Below are 10,801 nucleotides of genomic sequence, written 5' to 3' on the forward strand. Positions count from 1 at the left end.
GCTCTGTGGATGCGGGCATTGTCATCCTATGGAGGCATAGCCACAGTAGTCAAAATAATGGCCTACCCAGCATTTTTATACATGACTCTAAGCATGATGGGATGTTAGTTGCTGAATTAACTCAGGAACCACACCTGTGTGGAAGCACCTGCTTTCAATACACTTTGTATCCCTCATTTACTCAAGTGTTTCCATTATTTTGGCAGTTACCTGTCCATTCGAGTGGATGTTCAACTAACCTAACCCTGTGTCAGGTCTAGGCTGAAACTCAACAGTGGAATACAAACCTTTTCCTTCTGCAATGTGATCCAAGGTGGGTTTATGAAGCCTGATGAGGCATGAAGTGAGAGACGAAGGCTTAGTGTTTACTTTGGTCCTGCATCAAGACAAATCTGTCTCCCTTCCAGCTCATTTTGCTATTAATGGGGTCTCTATGATGGATCCTGTTACGAATCCCTTTTGGCCCTGCAGTCTAGGGGGGATGGATACGAGACCCGTAACATAAATCATACAAATTATAATAGTGACAAGTAACAGTGAGAACAAAAACCACAGACAACTGAAATCTACCGTCAAACACTCAGGGTTTATTTTAAACACACGATAAAGGGGTGTGAGAAAAGGGGCTGAGCTGGACCCAAGCAAAGAAACAATAATACAAAACACCCCTAAGCTAGACTAGCCTACTTCAAGAACAGCTAGCTAACTAACCAAAAATACAGTGGGTGGTCCGCCCAGTTCTAACTAGGGTACTTAGACAAAGTATTCCTACGGGTAATGTATGCCCATGGGCGACTTGTCTTGGTACCCCCTTTTCCCACCAAACAAACAAACAACAAAACAAAACTCACAGGATAACCGGACAAATGTGACATGTAGTTGCAAAACAAAAGAGATCAATACAGAGCGATAGAGCTGGGGACACAGAGATAGATTTAGAGAATGAACACAAAGATTGATCTGGGGAGAAAACAACGGACTGGGTTTTTAAACCAAGGGAAAGGGGATGTGATTGGTTGAGGGAAAAGGAACAGGTGTCTTCTGATTGGTGACTGACTGGGGAGTGATGATTGTCACCTGTGAGGAGGAGAAGGAGAGAAAAGAAATACACATACAGGATACACACTCAGGATACCTGTATCCGTAACAGATCCAAAACGCAGTGATTACAGCAGCTCCTTTAACAATGTGTTTTATCAAAGGGGTACACAATATGGCAGATAAATACAAAGTACTTGTTAATACATCTCCTCAGTTGGTTCGAAAATCTTTGCACTCAAAATAGTTGCATGGCTTATAACGACTGGCACAGCCATTTCCCCATTTTGTTATCTCAAACTTAACTAACCCCATCACATTTCTGATGAACTTGCCTGTTCAAACTTGTATCCTGTAATATTTGTTCAGATGGGTTACAAGGAATTATCTATCACTGTGACAGCTCTTTAAAAAGTGACATGGTACATAATCACCCCATTGTCTGTCAACTCTCACCCGTTTCTCATAACTCTATTCAACGCCTGCCAGGTCTCTGCTGGCATTGTTGTTGTGTAAATATATTCCGGGAAATAGAGCTCCTGCCACTGTATTGGCATGAGAGGTACAGGATATGCAGGTAAGTAAGGCTTTGCACAGTAGATGGCAGCCATCCAGTGGAGGTAAGGGGACTGTCAGTCAGTGCTTTGTTCTGTTGCAACAGTGACGTGCATAACCAACGGCTTTGGAGTTACCAAGACTGGATGACGATGCCAAATGGAGGATGACAGTGCCAATGTCTGATCTCATGTTCTCCTGTTTCACAGGACATGCATGTTTAATACCTTAACCAGTAACAAACCCATGTCAAACTCTAATAGACCTTGGTGGTTATCAGTAATAGGTGCTCACCCCATGTCAGACCTATGTTTAAGCAGGCCCGCTGATCAGGCCCTACACCCAAACAAGGGCACTCCGTTCATCCACCTCTGGCCTGCTCGCCTCCCTACCTCTGAGGAAGCACAGTTCCCGCTCAGCCCAGTCAAAACTGTTCGCTGCTCTGGCACCCCAATGGTGGAACAAGCTCCCTCACGACGCCAGGACAGCGGAGTCAATCACCACCTTCCGGAGACACCTGAAACCCCACCTCTTCAAGGAATACCTGGGATAGGATAAAGTAATCCTTCTAACCCCCCCCTTAAAAGATTTAGATGCACTATTGTAAAGTGGTTGTTCCACTGGATATTATAAGGTGAATGCACCAATTTGTAAGTCGCTCTGGATAAGAGCGTCTGCTAAATGACTTAAATGTAAATGTAAATGATGCTGTGCTCAGTGTATTGTCATACACACGTGTCACTGTCCTTACAGAGTAATGTAGTTGTCCAATCAATAAACAATTAGCCAGTACTAACAGGGCATGTTTTTGGCCAGCAGTCCAAGCAGAAAATTCCTGTAATAGTTTCAAGAATCCTTGGTTTTTGGGAAGTCATCTCGCCAGTATCCCTGCCAGATACCGTAAGAACAACAATGGCACGCTATGTACACCTCATTTCACAAGAAAGCAATGCCATACGAAAACAATCCTAGCTTCTGAAATGAGCTTTACAAAAAGCATTATTGTTTAACAATGTACTGTATATGGCACTTGTCTTGCACAACTATTCCTTTATACTCTGACAGTGTTAGTCATGTGATTTCTAGTTATTAGCTTTGTGTTCAAGGAAAGGCTGTGGTAGTAGCACCGTATATTTGTACATGATTATGAGGTTAATCTTCTACTGGGTGATAATGAAGAGTCAGGGAGTCGAGGAAAGCCCGAGTTCACTCTGCAACAATCAGAGATAAGGCTGTTTGATCGGAGGGGAGTGTCGCCCTGACTAGTGGTCAATAGCTACAATTCCCAGAATTCCCCAGGCAGATAGTGGAGGTTTCCCACTTTCTCAGAGCCATGGAAGCTGCTGATCTAACCTTGAATCAACAAAACATATCAATACCTGCCTCACAGCCTCAACCAAGCTGTGAAAATGGGCTGCACATGGACTCTTGTCTTTGGGTGGGGAGTGCAGGTGGCCCCTTCCATAGAATTGACACAGGAGACTGCCCAATTATTATAATTGTTTAATGTTAAGTGTAACTGTTATTTTTCAGCTTCACTTTGTTTAAAAAAATGATAACTGGACAGTGTTTCATGTGTTAGTCAGCAACACATTTCAAGCAGAGCTATTCTGTTCAGGAGTTGTGTGACTGCAGGGATAGTATAGTACCTTGACATGTTACATGCATCAGCCTGACTGACTTCGGGATTCTGGGAATTAGCCGCCTCTGTAGAACAGACAGAAAACCAACTAACACTTCATAAATGTACAAAATATTTTATTTTCACACTAAGATCAATTTACTTCATTGGTTATATTAAACAAAAGGTTATATAAAAAATGATTTTTGACAAACAAAATCTGTGCCAACTGAACCTATTTTCACTCATCAATACTAATAACAAGGCGAGCCAATATCACTCATATATATATATATATATATATATATATATATATATATATATATATATATATATATATATATATACAGTTGAAGTCGGAAGTTTACATACACTTAAGTTGGAGTCATTAAAACTCATTTTTCAACGACTCCACAAATTTCTTGTTAACAAAATATAGTTTTGGCAAGTCGGTTAGGACATCTACTTTGTGCATGACACAAGTCATTTTTCCAACAATTGTTTACAGACAGATTATTTCACTTATAATTCACTGTATCACAATTCCAGTGGGTCAGAAGTTTACATACACAAAGTTGACTGTGCCTTTAAACAGTTTGAAAATTCCAGAAAATGATGTCATGGCTTTAGAAGTTTCTGATAGGCTAATTGACATCATTTGAGTCAATTGGTGGTGTACCTGTGGATGTATTTCAAGGCCTACCTTCAAACTCTGTGCCCCTTTGCTTGACATCATGGGGAAATCAAATGAAATCAGCCAAGACCTCAGAAAAATCATTTTAGACCTTCACAAGTCTGGTTCATTCTTGGGAGCAATTTACAAACGCCTGAAAGTACCACGTTCATCTGTACAAACAATAGAGCGCAAGTGTAAACACCACGGGACCAAGCAGTCGTCATACCGCTCAGGAAGGAGACGCGTTCTGTCTCCAAGAGATGAACGTACTTTGGTGCGAAAAGTGCAAATCAATCCCAGAACAGCAAAGATCCTTGTGAAGATGCTGGAGGAAACGGGTACAAAAGTATCTATATCTACAGTAAAACGAGTCCTATATCGACATAACCTGAAAGGCCACTCAGTAAGGAAGATGCCACTGCTCCAAAACCGCCATAAAAAAAGCTTGACTACGGTTTGCAACTGGACATGGGGACAAAGATTGTACTTTTTGGAGAAATGTCCTCTGGTCTGATGAAACAAATATAGAACTGTTTGGCCATAATGACCATCATTATGTTCAGAGGAAAAAGGGGGAGGCTTGCAAGCCGAAGAACACCATCCCAACCGTGAAGGACAGGGGTGGCAGCATCATGTTGTGGGGGTGTTTTGCTGCAGGAGGGACTGGTGCAATTCACAAACTAGATGGCATCATGAGGGAGGAAAATTATGTGGATATATTGAAGCAACATCTCAAGACATCAGTCAGGAAGTTAAAGATTGGTCACAAATGGGTCTTCCAAATGGACAATGACCCCAAGCATACTTCCAAAGTTGTGGCAAAATGGCTTAAGGAAAACAAAGTCAAGGTATTGGAGTGGCCATCACAAAGCCCTGACCTCAATCCTATAGAAAATATGTGGGCAGAACTGAAAAAGTGTGTGTGAGCCTGGAGGCCTACAAACCTGACTCAGTTACACCAGTTCTGTCTGGAGGAATGAGCCAAAATTCACCCAACTTATTGTGGGAAGCTTGTGGAAGGTTACCCGTAATGTTTGACCCAAGTTAAACAATTTAAAGGCAATGCTACCAAATACTAATTGAGTGTATGTAAACTTCTGACCCACTGGGAATGTGATGAAAGAAATAAAAGCTGAAATAAATCATTCTCTCTACTATTATTCTGACATTTCACATTTTTAAAATAAAGTGGTGATCCTAACTGACCTAAAACAGGTCATGTTTACTAGGATTAAATGTCAGGAATTGTGAAAAACTGAGTTTAAATGTATTTGGCTAAACTTCCGACTTCAACTGTATATAGTACCCACTACCTGCCACCATGAGAAGTCGACATAAATCATTCACTTGAGCAAGGCAGCTCTATTGCATAGGGGTAATTCAACCTTAGCTCAGCTTTCATTTTCATGCATTTTAGACTATAGCTGAGAAATGTAGCATGTCTTTGTCCGGTAACCTAGAGCACACTCTCTACCACAGAGAAATAAATAAACATTCAATGCTTATGTCCTGAATCATTATTATTTAAAATGTTTTCATCCAACACATCACACAAGGCATTCATTAAAGTTGGACACCTGTCCCAGGGAAAAGGTGTATTACTGGCCCATGTAAGACTACTGTATATCTGTGATTAGAAAACATTGTTATGAATTAAACTATTTATTAGAGATGAATTAAGAAAGTTACTGCTGTTGCAGTAAAACATTGCCGTATTATCGTTGGTGCTGCGCATCGATTGTTTAATAAAACTAAACATAATTATAGAAACAAGATAAGAATTGATAATTTCCTTCAGCAGACACTTGAGATGACAGATCATAACGTACGTTGCAGGGACAGATTCAATCATTGCTTTTGCACATTATCCACCCATTTCCTTTTGACACGTCTCACCTAACTGAGTATGTGCAAGAGAGTGCATTGTGGGTCTCATAGGTCCCTTTCCCATCCACTCTGCAAACATCCTCGACATCTGTTCTCCCGATAGGCACTACATTGGCGAGTAATGGTTGGACCTGTCAGATGTATTACAGATGTTGTTCAATAGTTTTAGAGTTCATCATTTTGAGGATGTAGTCACCCAAACATCTCATGTTCTCCAGATCCTTATGGCTGATCTTTATGGCTGTCCTTATGCACACTTCTCCAGATCACCTATGTCCATCCTCGTGTCCCCCCTTGCCTCACCCCTAGAACCAGATAGGAATGTACAGTGTAGGGAACCTTAGAGTGAGCCCTGGTTAGTTGCAACAGCGCAGGAGCATGAGCAGCGGCCCACTGTCCACTCTCATCACGAGGGTCACCCCCACCAGAACAAACACACTGCTCTGGGAACCCTTAGGCCTCGAACATCAACCTGCAAATGTAGACATTTTTAGAGAAGAAATAATGCTTAATAAAATGGCAGAGAAGACGTGATGATTAATAACATGGTATAGAATACACATGACTCATTTTGAGAGCATGATCTATCACAGAGAGCAGGAAGGAAGGAAGGACAATAAAAACATATACTGTTGTTCATGTGAAATGGCACTTGAGTGCAAAAATCTTCCACAACATTAGATGTCTCCTGAGGATACCAGTTGCACAGACTGATGCAAAGATCTGAGAAGAGGGGAGAGGAGGTCCTGAGTCAATCGCAGGGGTGTGTCTGTTTGTTTATCTGTGCCCCATTAATGAATAGGTAGCGTGTTGCAAGCTGTAGAAGGCCAGAGCTGAACTGCTGGGGACTCTCCCTCAGTCTCATCTCCATGATAGCATTGTCCTCGCCTTCCTCCCCACTGCCTTCTCTTCCTCCTCATCCCCCGCGCACCTCACACACCAGCGGCCAGAGGCGCAAACATACAGACGCGTCAGCAAAAACTGAGCTTCATATTCATGATCAATATCTGTCTGTGATTTATTTAGAATTCAATCTACACTTAACCAGCATGGCTACCACAGCATTCTGCAGCGATAAGCCATGCCATCTGGTTTGTGCTTAGTGCGACTATCATTTGTTTTTCAACAGGACAATGACCCAACACACCTCCTGGCTTTGTTAGGGGCTATTTGACCAAGAAGGAGGGTGATGGAGTGCTGCATCAGATGATGTGGCCTCCACAATCCCCCGACCTCAACCCAAATGAGATGGTGTGGGATGAGTCGGACCACAGAGTGAAGGAAAAGCAGCCAACAAGGGCTCAGCATATGTGGGAACTCCTTCGAGAATGCCAGGAGTGTGCAAACTGTCATCAAGGCAAAGGGTGGCTATTTGAAAAATCTCAAATATAAAATATATTTGGCCTGCCTCCACAGCAGGCCAGTCGTCCCCCCTAAGGAACCCTGTCTGGTTCCTCCAGAGAGCAGTGCATGCGCTGGTAGAGCGGGGAAGATGAGGTGGTGCAGCTCTGCCTGGGGGCTGATGCCCGTGCTGGCCCTGTAGCGGGGTGGGGGATCGATCCAGATCCTTGGACAGGGGCTGGTACCCTGGTCTTGATGAATACGGTGAGGGGGGTCCAGCCAGAGCAGGGCTAGCCCTAGGCCCAGCAGAGAGAAGGCAGCCCTGAGGAGGGCCCGCTGGCCCAGGCTGATCAGCTCAGCCAGGTTCCTAAAGCTGTCCTCCGGGGTTTCAGCCATAGCCCACTGAAGCCCAAAACAGACAGACAGCAGGGGCAGGATCCAGCGGGCCGTGAACACCGTACCACCAGGACTGTTCAGGTTGCTGTTGCGCCACAGCAGGTACTGTAGATCCAGGAGCCCAGAGACAGGATGTAGATCAGGTTCTTCAGACAGCTGTCCTGCACCCGTGACAGGCGGGAGAGGAACTGGAAGGGATGGCAGGAGCCCTACTCCTCATGACAGCCATGGAAGGAGTGGGAGAGAGAGCCTAAAAACATGTCCCCCAGGCAGGCCAGGGAAGTGCTGCTCTCCCTCCTCACAACTGAGGGGGACAGGACCGGGGAGGGCAGCAGCCCGGCAAGTATCAGGGTTCATGGACAGGGGGTAGTAAGAGGCCGTCCCAGGTGAGATGGAAGGGGACATAGAGGCTCAGGAAGAAAAGCAGAAAGGTGACCACACAGCCCTCTGCTATTACATAGCTGTCAGAGAGCAGGGAGGCACAGTACAGGAGGAGCACCAGGAGGGGAGGGGTTAATAAGAAGCGAGGCAGGGTCAGTCAGTCACTCCTTGGGGCCACCTCTCCACCCTCAGCCGCTGCAGTCTTGCTGGCCCAGTCAGGCTCTCCAAAGCACCAGTACCTCAGAGGAGAGGGCTACAGCCGCCAGGCACCAGGACCCCTCAGCATAGCCTTGTGTAAACAGCTGACCTGCAGCTATACACCCCCCTACCCCAGTGGCTACCACTCTCCCTCACCAGCACAGAGGACATCATACCACGCAGGTACATGCCAGGAAAGCTATGCCGGCGGCAATCTTGGCTGGGTTGAAGCATGCCCATTTGGCTCGGCAGGTGTCCCAAACAGAGGTCAGGTACAGCTGCAGGGAGGTCACTAGCTCTGAGGTGGGAGAGCGGCCATCATTGACAGTGGTGAGGTACTCAGAGGAGGCGGCGGGAGAAGTCTGCATGCAGCTGAGAGACAGACACTTTGGATGTCTTTGGCTATTCATGGTTCAAATATGTGCAGCGACGTGCAGTAAACTGTAATATTCAATATACAGCACATTAATGTATCTGACATGATTACAGCTCTGTGATTACCTGTTTGGCATTGATCCACAGCGCCTCCGCCTGGCTGAGACCTGCTGGTGCACCCCCTGTCTGGCTGTCTGCAGGGAACCGAGGCAGCAGGACCTGCCCACACTGCTGTAGGGGATGGGTATGCCCAGGAGCAGGGCAAGGGTAGGCACCAGATCTGTCTGGGGCACCACCTCAGGATCACTCTACAGGGAGATAGAGACAAGACAAAAGTCATTTAACGTGGAATAATCAATGCCAGACATTACATTTTGTCAGCTGGCTATTGTCATGCAAAAGACTGCTGGTCTCAAGGTAATTGACAGGTAGACTAATTAACAAACACATTTAGCATCTCCAGGCCTCCATGCATACAAGCCGCTGATGTGTGCCTTTGGAACATTTACATTTGGAAAAGTATAATACATCTATTTAATATACACCATCACAATAAATTCATTATTTATTTTAAGAAAATGTATTTCAGAAGAACAGAATATGAGTTAGCCAAATGTACTGTATGTTATCTGGCTATGCAACCTGCCATAAGGCTGTAGAGTTGGTTATTTATTAGACAAGATATGCTTAAGTCCCATGCAATTATTTTATATTATAATTGAACTTCGCTGAATAAAATACAAAGGATATTTTTCCCATTCCGGAGCAAGAGTGTGTGCATATGAAGTGGCTGTGTAAAAGTGATCATTTGAAACAGGTACTACAGTGGCAAGAAAAAGTATGTGAACCCTTTGGAATTACCTGGATTTCTGCATAAATAGGTCATAGATGAAGATCAGATCATATTTTAAGTCACAACAATAGATAGTCTGCTTAAACTAATAACACACAAACAATTATACGTTATCATGTCTTTATTGAACATACCATGTAAACATTCACAGTGCAGGGTGGGAAAAGTATGTGAACCCTTGGATTTAATAACTGCTTGACTCGCCTTTGGCAGCAATAACCTCAACCAAACGTTTTCTGTAGTTGCGGATCAGACCTGCACAACGTTCAGGAGGAATTTTGGACCATTCCTCTTTACGAAACTGTTTCAGTTCAGCAATATTCTTGGGATGTCTGGTGTGTACTGCTCTCGAGGTCATGCCACAGCATCTCAAATCAGGTTGAGGTTGGTTTGCTGTTGAGCTTCAATTGGCGGACAGATAGCCTAACATTCTCCTGCAAAATGTCTTGATAAACTTGGGAATTCATGAGGCAGCCCCAAACTATGATGCTCCCTCCACCATACTTTACAGTTGGAACGAGGTTTTGATGTTGGTGTGCTGTGCCTTTTTTTCTCCCCACAGTGTTGTGTTCCTTCCAAACAGCACAACTTTAGTTTCCTCTGTCCACAGAAAATTTTGCCAGTAGCGCTTTGGAACATCCAGGAGCACTTTTGCAAACTTCAGACGTGCAGCAATGGGTTTTTTTGGACAGCAGTGGCTCCTTCCATGGTGTCCTCCCATGAACACAATTCTTGATTAGTGTTTTACGTATTGTAGACTAGTCAACAGAGATGTTAGCATGTTCCAGAGATTTCAGTAAGTCTTTAGCTGACACTAGGATTCTTCTTAACCTCATTGAGCATTCTGCGCTGTGCTCTTGCAGTCATCTTTGCAGGACGGCCACTCCTAGGGAGAGTAGCAACAGTGCTGAACTTTCTCCATTTATAGACCATTTGTCTTACCGTGGAATGATGAAAATCAAGGCTTTTAGAGATACTTTTGTAACCCTTTCTAGCTTTATGCAAATCAACCGTTCTATACTTAGGTCTTCTGAGATCTCTTTTGTTCGAGGCGTGGTTCACATCAGGCAATGCTTCTCGTGAATAGCAAACTCATATTTAGTGAGATTTTTTATAGGGCAAGGCAGCTCTAACCAACATCTCTAATCTCATCTCATTGATTCGACTCCAGGTTAGCCAACTCCAATTAGCCTTCGGGTTCACATACTTTTTCCAACCTACACTGTGAATGTTTAAATGATGTATTCAATATAGACAGGAAAAATACAATAATATGTGTGTTATTAGTTTAAGCACCCTATGTTTGTCTATTGTTGTGACTTAGATGAAGATCATATCAAATTTGATGATCAATTTATGCAGAAATCCAGGTAATTCCAAAGGGTTCACAAACTTTTTAACAAGCTACCTCACGACGCCAGGACAGCGGAGTCAATCACCACCTTCCGGAGACACCTGAAACCCCACCTCTTTAAGGAAT

The 10,801-nt window shown here is 44.0% G+C and overlaps 1 pseudogene; it reads right to left on the reverse strand.

Annotated features, from left to right (window-relative positions):
* Positions 1 to 896: 896 nt before the first annotated feature.
* On the reverse strand, positions 897 to 8,765 carry LOC106563335 (GPI ethanolamine phosphate transferase 3-like; annotated as a pseudogene).
* Between the last annotated feature and the right edge of the window lie 2,036 nt (positions 8,766 to 10,801).

This window comes from Salmo salar, chromosome ssa11 (assembly GCF_905237065.1).
Source record: "Salmo salar chromosome ssa11, Ssal_v3.1, whole genome shotgun sequence".
In the NCBI taxonomy this organism is placed as follows: domain Eukaryota; kingdom Metazoa; phylum Chordata; class Actinopteri; order Salmoniformes; family Salmonidae; genus Salmo; species Salmo salar.